Source organism: Palaemon carinicauda, chromosome 8 (assembly GCF_036898095.1).
Source record: "Palaemon carinicauda isolate YSFRI2023 chromosome 8, ASM3689809v2, whole genome shotgun sequence".
Classification (NCBI taxonomy): domain Eukaryota; kingdom Metazoa; phylum Arthropoda; class Malacostraca; order Decapoda; family Palaemonidae; genus Palaemon; species Palaemon carinicauda.
In genome coordinates this window covers 87398906-87410913 of record NC_090732.1, presented here as the reverse complement: position 1 = coordinate 87410913, position 12008 = coordinate 87398906, and positions in this window count along the sequence as shown.

Genomic DNA, 12008 nt, shown 5'->3' with positions numbered 1-12008 from the left:
AATAGAAATATGTAAAAAGGAGTTCAAGGAACTTAAGATAGAAAACCAAAGACCCAAAAAGGAATTGGACGTGGTTTATACAAATAGACAAAGATCTACATCTAGATCAAATGACCAAAGAAATAGGAGACCATACTCCCGTTCGAGAGACAGAAGCCAAAACATGAGAGAGTCAGGTAGCAGATATCAGAGTAGAAGATATTACTCTCGATAAGGAGATAGAAACCGAAACAGAACAGACTCCTTTAAACAAAGAGAACCTTCGGAAAGGAGAAGTGAAGATCGTGAAGAGCTTGAAAGGAATCGGCAAGATCGTCCGATGGAGGGCGGCAGGAGGCTCAGATCAGAATCGAGTGAGAAAAGGTGTAGAAATGAATGCTGTCTGAATAGATTAAGTAACATCAGATTTGTGAGTTCTGAAGATGGGAGAAGAGAAGTAGAAATGCCTGAAATTTACTTCACAGATGAAATCAATGAAGCTGAGATGATTATTGACAATGGTGCACCCAAAAATGTGGCAGGAATTAAATGGATAGAAGAATATTTGAAGAAAAATCAATTTGGAAAAGGGTAAGTTAATGTTAAAAGAATAGAAAAGAAAAAGTTGAAATTTGGACCAAATAAAGTTTATGAATGCCACAAAATGTTTGAAGTTCCACTGATAGTTAAAGGAAAGAAAAATGGAACAGAGTTCAGTAGACTACGAGTGCAAATTTATGTTATTGAAGCTAATATCCCTTTTTTGTGTTCTAAAGAACAACTCCAAAATTGAGTGTCTCTCAGGATTACGAGAAAGGAAAGGAAAAACTAGTTATCAAAAGCTTGGTTCCAAACCTAGAAATAGATTTGATAACCACTAAAGGTAACCATCTTGCCGCTGTCTTGGAAACCAATAAAGAATGTAGCGAAGAAGAGATTGTAATGTTTGTCAAGATATTGGAAAGCAATAAAGAGATATCAGAGTATAAAGAGTAAAAATGGTACATCTGGTATCTGGCCATAAGGGAGAGACTCAACTCCTCCATTTGTTCACATTGGCAGGAGTAGTAACCAACCGAACCAAAAAGATTATTAAGAAAGTTGTTAATGAATGTATACCCTGCTAAAAGTATAAAAAATCATTAGGTATACCAAAAGTTGCCATCCCAACAGTGACGGAATTTAATCAAAAGGTCACAGTTGACCTAAAGCAAGTGAAGGAGGATAACATTCTGTGGATGGTAGACGCCTTCACAAAATTAATAAGTAAAGTTGTGCTAAAGAACAAAGAAGCAGTCACTGTTTTGCATGCCATCACGCAGAACTGGTGCGAGAAATACGGATATCCTACTGAGGAATTTTGGGCAGACAATGGATCAGAATTTCAAAATAAGGAAATGGAAAGTTTGGCTTCTGCAATGGGAATTACGGTCAGGTTTGGCCCAACATATTCCCTTTGGAGTAATAGTTTGAACGAACGAAATCATTACAGCGCTGATCTAACTGTGAAGAAAGTGATGGAAGAGAATGATAGAATTACATTAGATGAAGCAGTTTCAAAAGCGGCCTGGTGTCATAATACTAACATAACAGTGAAAGGATATGCCCCATTACAGTTACTCACTGGGAGAGCTGTAGTAGTTCCTGGTATAACAAGTGGAAATGTAGCCACCGAATCTTTAATCTCGGAGTCAGAAGCAGTCAGAAGACATATTGAAAATAAAAAAGAAGTGAATAAGAAGTATAGAGAAATTGAGTATTGTGAAAAGTTGAAAATTGCCTTAAACTCAAGAAATGCGTCTTTTAATGATTATCTATATACACCTGGGGAGAAAGTATTTCACCAGCACAAAGGTGGAAAACAATGGTTTGGTCCCACTACGGTGGAAAAGATGGAAGGGAAAAGTGTATGGATTTTAGCAAATGGAGATATGAAAAAGGTAGCTTCTTGTCCCTTACAACCTTAAGGACTTCAGCTCATGAGAAAAAGAAGATGAGATTGGGTCGAAGGATGAGGCAGCTCTTACTGACCAGTCCAAGAGTGAGGAAATTAACTTAGAAAAGAGAGAAGAAGCGACAGTTGTTAGTAAACCTGATTTGGCAAAGGAGAATTATGACAAAATGACCGTGAACGATCATATTCCATCTGAAAAAAGATCGAAGAAAAGTAAAATTATAATTATGACTTTCAAGAATGGCGAGGAACACAAAGGAAAGGTGACTGAAGTGAACAAACCTAACTCAAAGAGCAAATTCGTGTGCTTCATAAAACTAGAGGGAGGTAAAACTATTGAAGTTGACTTTGAAAATGAAATAAGGGACTGGAAATATCTGATTAATGAAAAAGAAGAAGAAACCGAAGTAAGAGAAACTAAGGAAAATTTCAAACTAGATAACATTGGTACTTACTGGATGAAAATGTCAAATGATGAGTGCTTGGTAAAGGAAATAACCACATATGTGGTAAAAGTTCCAAAGAGTCGTCACCATGAGCCTGAAGTTATAGATGCTAAAGAAAAAGAACTTGAAATTTTTTAGTATTATGAAGCATTTGAAGAAGTAAAAGATACAGGACAGGAGAAAATTGGTTCAAGGTGGGTCATAACTGAAAAAGAGAGACAAGATGGGCAGAAGACCAAAATAAAAGCAAGGTTAGTTGCTAGAGGATTCCAGGAAATTGAGAAACCAAAATAAGATTCCCCAAACGCCTTGAGAGAATGTTTCAAGACTTTCATCGCAGTATCGGCTAATGAAAGATTGAACTGGAGAGCGTCGACATTTCAGCAGCTTTCTTACAGGCCAAAAAGCTGGAGCGTGATGTGTTTATTGAACCACCAAAAGATGTAAAAAAGGAAGGAACCATTTGGAAACTGAAAAAGCCAATCTATTGGCTTGAAGACGCAGGTACGCAATTTTGGCTTAAAGTAGACAAGATTTTTAAAAGAAGAGGAATGAAAACACTGCATGGAGATAACGCCTTCTACTACCTCCATGATGGCAGATCATTACTTGGTATGATTTTATGTCATGTTGATGATTTTATGTCATGTTGATGATTTTTCGATTTCAGGAAAGAGAGAATTTGTGGATATGATCAAAGATCTTTTAATGAAAAATTTCGCGATTTCAAAGGTGGAGTCGTCCGAATTCAGATTTACAGGGATTGATATAGTTAAAACAAGAGAAGGAATAGAAGTATGCATGGAGGATTATGCCCAATCTATTGAGGAAATAAAAAAAAAATAAGGAAAATTGGAAATGACGAACCTCTAACAAAAACCAAATATAAAGTTTTCAGGAAGTATGCAGGAAAAATCCAGTGGTTGGCGGAAAATATCCGTCCCAACTTGGCTATTGTTGGATTGAACATGTCTATGGAAAATAAAGATGCTACAATCGGTGACCTAAGAGAGTAAACAAGATAGTGAAGAAAATTAAATCAAGAGAAAGCAAAGTAAAGTTCGGTAAAATAGGGAAGAAAGAAGACCTGAAAATTTATGGCCTCGGCGATGCGAGTTACAGATGTGACTCTAAGTCAATTGGGGGTAACTTGATTTTAAAGGGAAAAAAGAAAACTGATATAGTAGCTCCTATATATTGGAAAACAAAAACCATCGAACAAGTGTGCCATTCTGCCAAAGACGCCGAAACGAGGAACTTAACTAAATTAGTAGGCGACAGTGTTTATTAACAAAAAGTGTTGAACAATTTATTTTTGGAGAAAAAGGAGGAAAAATCTAAGTAAAACTGTTCACAGACAGAAGACCAACGCTGGAAAGTATAGCATCATCAAAACAGGTAGAAAGAAAATTATTGAGAAACGCAGTGGCAGACTTGAAGGAGAAACTAATTCATAAAGAAGTAGAATCATATAGTTGGCTGAATACTAAAGACATGATAGCAGACATATTAACAAAGGAAAATAAAGAGAGTGATAACGTGGTGGAAGTTTTAGTTAAGGGAAGACTTAGAGTGGCTTCAAATGAAGACAATCTTGTTCATTTTAAAAAACGATGACTTCAGGCTAGAAAATGTTTAAATCAAAGAGAAGGGAAACAGGTTTTAAATATATGAGTAATTTCTTTTGCAATTCTTTGATATTTATGCAATGGAATGTTGTACGTGATGTAGACTGTTATAGTTCTTTTATTATGAAATGCTATTGTTTGTATTCATATTACAATGTACGTGTAGTTTTAGCTTGATAACAATTTCATATTTGTTACAATATTTTATCCATTTTATTATAATATCTAACTTCTGTATAGATCTGTTTGTTTAACCAAGTAAAACAAAAAAGGAGGGCGGGGGAATAACAGATAACAATCCTTATTGCTTGTTCCCTCGTAACCTTGTTGTCTTGAGATAACAATCATTATTGCTTGTTCCCTCGTAACCTTGATGTCTCTGAGACTCGAGCTTTGGTATTGCTCCCGTGTATGTTTTAATTAATAAAGTTCCTGTGGGAAGAACTGACGTCTCCCCCACCTCCCTGGGTACTATATATATATAACACTGCAGTATTAAGTGTTCTGGGGGGGGGGGGGGCGATTTTATTTTTTCACTGGCATCTGGATTAAAATGAGAGAGGAGTATGGGTTGGATGTTGTGGCTAGCTTTAATAAACAAAGCTTTACCACATTGTTTAGTGTTTGGTTCTGGAATGTTTCCTACCTACTTTCCAAGACTCTCCCAAATTATTTTGACATTCTTTGTAGAGAGCTACGTATCAAGATGTTTCTTGGAAGATTGTTGAACATATTCACAATCATCATGATTTAGAGTTCTTACATCATTAACTTGGGCTTGCCTTAGAGTTCTACCATTTCCTGTTTTTTTCTTATGGGATCCAAAGCTATCTTAGCAGAGTTTGTCACTCCAAATATAATGAATCCATCAAAAGACTTTATATCATGAATTAAATCCCATTTCAATCTAATTAAGGTTCCATGTTCCTTATCATAGAGATCATACAACTGACAGTGATGAAAATCAATAGCAATTTTTTACAATCACACCATCAAGAACTACAATCTCTAGTATCTAGACACTGGATGGGGATTACTTACAGAAATTTCTATTTTTTGGGGGGTGGGGTTGTTTTACATTCTTGAGAACATTAAGAAAGTACCATATGCTGACAAGGAGAATTACATTCTCTACCATAGGCACTGTGAGAGTAAACTTCCCAATGTTCCACTTCATACCCAATGTGGGATAGCACCAAAAGAGATATAGAGACAAAAATGTAAGCTAAACCTGACTGTTAGGACTGAGGCAATTCAAACCAAAGCATTTTCTCTAGGAGAGGGGTATAGGTAATGAAAAGTGACCTCTTTTTTTAATACAGTGGAGACCTTCCATGAAATGTTGTTTGTGATATTAATATTTCTTTTATACGTGAGAAAAAAATGTGAACATGATTTTTTCGTCATCATGATCCCAGATGGAGGGGAAAAATATGGTAGATTAAGGGTCATCCTAATGTTTGTAGGTTGCAATAGCCTATAAGCTTTAATCAGAAATTAAGGTTCACAACTGCTTATGAATAAATTACTGAGGTTGAAGGGCCTTTTTGTTGTGGTATTGGTGGACAGACCCTTCAAAGCAGATTGCACTGTTACAAAATCTCGATGTAAGGACACAGGTGACTCACACTTTTCATACAGATATGAAAAATTTAGGGAAAATCTAAAGGATCCATTACAGAGTCTCAGGTCTCAAGTTTGCATAGGACAGATTTAAAGACTTGAAAGTAACTTCAGATTCTGATTCGTATATTAAGCTATCATAATCTATCCTGGATAAGACTAAAGCATGGTAGATCATCAGTGGGTTAGATCTCATTGCACCTTTATTGTTTGAGATAATTTCATCATTAGGTTGAGAGCTTCATCACATTTAGATTTTATATAAGTTATGAGTGCTTTTTAACTGAGGTGTGTATTGAATATTAGTCCCAAAAAAATTACATTATCTTCTATTCAAATTTTATTGTTCTCCATGTGAGATTTATGATTCAGTTTTTAAAATGTTCTATTTTCTTAATGCATTATTGCTTGATTATTGAGCTCTTCCTCATCGTCATTCCTAAACAACAACATCTGAATGACAAGTTTGGGACGATGTTGACGGTAGAATGATTACATGAGGAAAGTTGATGGAAGCGAGGCAGAGTCATGCGAAGTCGCTGGCTGCTGTTTAAGGTAAGCAAGGGTGGGTTAAGAGAGATTGATGGGTAAGAAGACGTGACCTTCTTTTGCATAAACAAAGGCAGAAGTTGGAAGGGATTAAGGGTTATTTTCACTACAACGACATCAACAGGGTCATTCTTCTTTACCCCTCCACTCAAAACCTCGTCTTCATGATCTGGCAAGTCGCACCTTTGCAGCACCAATTTGTCGAGGGAGGCTTCAGTACCATTCATTCTTAAATAGCATGTCATGGAACTTGGTGGGAGTGGTTATATTGCTTTCCCTACTATCCATGAAGGAAATGAAAAAAAAAAACCACTTGAAGCTGAAAAAACAATATTTTTTTTTTTTTTACATATATTCACGGTCAATACAGAAACACTTAAGAACACTGTCAAGCAATAATTTATTACAAAAGACGACAAACACAAAAAGATTCCAAACCCATTTTTCAAGAGAGTTAAGGCAAACTGGGTCAAGCACCCGGACAATTATTCAAATTTATTTCTCACCAAAACACAATAAAATTCATATACATGCATTCACGTATATTCAAGAAATACTTTCAAGCAATAATTTACTGCCCCCCAAAAAAACTGCAATACACGATCAACAATAAGATTCCAAACATGTGTTTTACAAAATTTCACGGTAAAACACAATAAAAATGAGTTGAAAGTGTTCGTGCACACTAAGGAACAATATCAAGCAATAACTACTGTAATAAAATGCAACACAGGATCCACAACGAGGATCCAGAAACGTTTTCCACGAGCGAATGCTGAAGCATCGAAATGAAGGAAACATCGAAATGAAGGAAGCCTACCATGCATGTGCAGGAACTAATCAGTTTTTTAGGCCTGCAATGTACATCAAGTATTTCCCCATGGGTGTAGTGAATCTTCTTTTTGTAGGTTGGCACTTGTATTCATGCTGAATATCTAAAAAAAAAAAAAAAAGGATTGATGACAAGCTAAAAGCATCATTGGATTGGATCACCAGGGGTTATGATTATTTTACTGCAGAAACACGTCATCAGATCACCAAAGGACTAAGGTAGAAGGACAACTATGGCTTCGGTAACAGAGATAATGTATATCAATGAAAGAAAAGCCGATGCCAAAGAAAATCTTCTGGCTTGACATTTTGTAGTTTGGAAGTTGTCAAAAGACAATATAACCACATTCAACATATCATAGAGGTGACAGAAGACCAACATACCACATGACAGCCAGTAGTATGATATCAAGAATTGGCATATGCCTATCTTTATCCATAACAGCAGACCTGCAAGCAATGATCTAAGATTGGTAAAATCCACCATCTGCAATGAATGTGCACCATCTGCCATGTGGCCGTCTGCCTGTCAGACATCAGGAACTCCTTCCTTGCGTTCCATTCCTGTCTAAATAGCAAAACCATTCATTCACACTCCTAAGCCATTGGCAGCAGAAGTGACACGCACCTGATCCTATGTCATTGGCCAATAATTTAATAGGTCGTTTTGTATTTTTCATATATTTGTAATTGCAATGTTTTTTTTTTATGGGTTTATAAATGTAAACTAGTAAAGGTATTATCCTTTGGTAAGTTAGAAAATACTAACTTGCAATTGTTAAGTCCCGTTTATCTGTCTGTAGTTGTCAACTTGCGCATGTAAGGTGCTATACTAAAATGATAACTACTAATTGGTAATTGTAATGTCCGGTTTATTTTTCTGCAACTATCAAGTATCATATGTAATGCTTTCATGAAGAGATTTTTTTCATTAAGAGGAAGAAGCGTGTAAGGCTGGGTGTTAAAGAGTGTGATATATCTTCATGGATGTTATAAATCTTTGTGTAAAGTAATACACGAGTACAGAAAAGGGGCACAGAATGTAGGTGCAAAGTTGTGACATAAGAAAGTGAGGCATCATAATGGATGAGGCTTGCAGACAAAATTATAATAGGGGAAATTGGAAGAAAATAGCAGAATCTGGGAAAGTTAAACAATGTTTAGAAGACAAAAGATTGGTAAATATAAGTGAGGATGAGGTAGGGAATGTGGGCATATGAACACCAGGAACATGAAGCAATAAGTGTTGGTGTGGTAAAAGAATAAAAATAGTGGGTTCGTACTGATGATGATGTCAAAATTTGAAAAGAAGCAAGCTATCTAAAAAGTGAAGAAAACAGGTAGCAGCCAGCATGTAAAATATTTATAACTTATTTTAAATGTTTGGGGAAGCAAAGGTGGGAATGAATAAATTAAACTTTTAATCACCTCTCATGTATGTATGTGAAATTTTTTCCACTGTTATCCATACATCAAGAAGTTGTTCGTCTAATGCCCTCTCTCCAATGCCTTCTATCAAAAGCATCCTCTTCCACCAAACCTTTTCTTTCCATATCATCCTTCATCTTATCTTGCCGTCTAATAATCTGACTCGATCTCGATCTTATCCCACTGACAGGTTCCTCCCAAGCACTCCTCACTCCTCTAACATTCATCCTCAACACGTGCCCACACCAACTCAGTCGTGGCACTCATGTAATCTTTACTACACCTGCCATTCTTATTTCATTATTTTTCAATCTTTCGGCATTGATATTCCACCTCAGCATTCTCGTATCTGATCTTTCATAATTTGCTTCATCTTTTTGTCGTAGAACCTAAGTTTCCGATCCTTACATTAACACTGGTTTTAATACAGTCCTTCATATCTTGACTTTTAACTTGATTGGTATTTTCTTATCACATGACACTCCCACTACATTTCTCCACTTCCCACAAGCAGCTTTTATTCTATTCTTAACCTCAGCCTCACACTCTCCCTCCTGACTTATAGCATTTCCCAAATATCCGAACTGTTCCACATATTCTAAAGCCGAGCCTCTACTTTTATGAATAGCTATCCTATCCTGTCCCTACCTTCCTTACTGCTCACCATGCCTTCAGTCTTATTCACTATACTCTCTCCAAAGTCTATTGGTCCTCTAAAAGACTTTTCTCTAAATCTCCCTCATTTTCAGCGGCAATCACTAAATCGTCCGCAACTCTTCATTTCTGATCTCTTCACTCAACACATCCATGACCACCCAATATACACATGTGCTTAGTGCTGACCCCTGGTGTAATCCAACACTAACTCAAAATGTTTATGTTTCCTTAACAGCCATTATTACTTTCGTCCCTGTTCCTTTCTACATCATCTCTACCATTCTAACCAATTTACCCGGGACTTTCCTCTTCCTCAAGCACAAAAACATAAATTCTGTTGGTATTTATCACAAGCCTTCTCTAGATCTACCAAAGAGCTGCTGATTTCCCTTTAGCCTCTTTTCCTGTGGTTGTCTTAATATAAAGATAAAATCCAGTCTTCCTCCCTCTCATAAATCCATACAGCTGTTTCCCTATCCTTACAATCTCTCATCTAGTAAAATGAAATAAAGAATACGCATGTGGAGACACATTAAAAAACGTAAACAAACTAAGCTATCAAGGAGTTGTGCCATAACGTACTGGTGAAACTTACAACGTCTACGACCATTTAAATGATAAAAGAAAGGGAGGGAACATAAAGATGGATTATATTTTAGTTGAAAGATATAGTTGTCACTCATTTGTAAAGGACAAAATAAAAGGGTGCGTGAAATTCGAGGAAAAACAATTCGGGAATATATGAGTAATTGCTATTTGGTGCTCAGGGAAGAGTTTTGACATTGATATGATTTACACGTTGATTACATGATTAAGGATGAAAACGATTGACTAATTTTCGTTTTATCTCAAAAGTAAACTGACACATTATGGGCCGTTTTATATGAGGTTCAGTGAGGTTTATAGTACATGTATATTGTTTGTAGTAACCCACATTTATATGAAATTCACATTTAAAGAAAACGAAATATTTACACCTATGACAAATGTAGGGTAGTGAAATATAAATCTTAAAAAAAGTTTGTGGTGTTGAGATGAATTCACGCCTGGAGACTATCCAGCATCTCCTCGCTGAGAGAGTATTTTCGCATCAAGTTGCGGTCAGGATGTCCCCCGGGTAAATTGGTTAAAATGGTAGAGATGATGTAGAAAGGAACAGGGACGAAAGTAATAATGGCTGTTAAGGAAACATAAACATTTAAAGTTAGTGTTGGATTACACCAGGGGTCAGCACTAAGCACATGTGTATATTTGGTGGTCATGGATGTGTTGAGTGAAGAGATCAGAAATGAAGAGTTGCGGACGATTTAGTGATTAAATCTGTCCTATGGTTAAAATTTAGAGACACAAACAACTATACTTAATCATGCTAAAAAGATTGCTATCATTGAAAGGAAAACTCAAAGTTTTTTTGTTACCGTCCATTCATGTGGAAAGAAATGTCTAAGTAAGTGAAAATTCTATTTAATTCAGAAGCGCTGGATAAGAGGAAGAGAGAAGGACCAAAAGGGATTGGGTAGATGGCGTTAGAGACATATTAGAAAGGAATGTCAAGAACTCGATACTCGGGAAGTGTAGGGGGTTCGACATGCTGCTGGGAAGACTTCTATGCGAGTAAATGAACTAACTAAAGCTTTAGACTAGATTCATCCGCATTATATTGTATTTTTTTTCCAGAAGCCATCTTTTTTTATGGGAAAACCCTTAAATTTATTCATATTTTGTCGTCAAAATATGTTGCGATTGATTCCCTTCTAAGCAATGACCAGTGTTTCATAATAACCCCCTCCCCTATATTCTAACCGGGTTCCACGAAAAATGAGAGTAAGCAATTCACAAAACGTAATATTAGTGGTTGGAACATTTATAGTTCATATTTTAGGAGGTGAATAAACTTATATATTTATAAACAAATTAAATACAGGAGGTGGGACCAGAGATAAGGATTTACTTATTGCCCCTCTTATATTAAAGCTAATGCAAAAAAAATGAAATGGGATGCAGTTAAACGCGTCAACATTACAAAAATATATATGACTATGTTTATAGCTCTACAAAAGAAGTTATTGAAGCGATAAAGTGGTTAAGACAGTTTTCTAATTTCTGCACATCTCTAGAAAGACCGTTATGTAAATTTGAAGTATGGACTAAAACCATTAAAAACCAGCCCTAATGATGTGACGATGTTACTACAATGATAACTCACGTACAACATGAATCAGATAGTGATACTAACACATCAGATTCATCTTGATTTGATAGGTATTTTCTCTTTAAAGCATATTTCTTTTGTGCACTGTAGATGAAAGACTTCGTTTTCCAGTTGCTTAACAAGCTCAATGCTTTTCCAGATTTTGTTTCCTGTGTAAAGATAAAAAGTTCAGAAAAGAGAGATCTAGAGTTTGACAAAAATGCGTAGGTTTCTCGAAGATCCTTTACAGAGACAATCAAAAAAGCTATCAATATACAATCTATTCCATGAATCTGCCTGAATGAAAAAAATAAACAACAAATAACAGCAAAAAAAAATTAAAAGAATACATTGGCAAAAACAATAAAAATAGTAAACAAACTAAGCCATTAAGAAGTAGTACCATAAGGCACAGGAAAAAGTTATCAAGTTTACGACCATTTTAAATAATACTACATTAGGGAGGGAACATAAAGATGTTTTATGTTATAGTTAAAAGATATAGATGTCAAATTATACGCAACGGACGACAGATAAAAAAGACAATGAAAAAATATTAGAGAAAATACAACTAATTTTTATTTGATAACGAAGCAAAAGTATTGAAATTGCTGTGATTAACAAATTGATTACATGGTTAAGAGTGATTAATAATGACTTTTTATTCGATGTAGACCGACACATTTTTGTGTGAGAATCAGTGAGGTCTATCGAATGTTGTT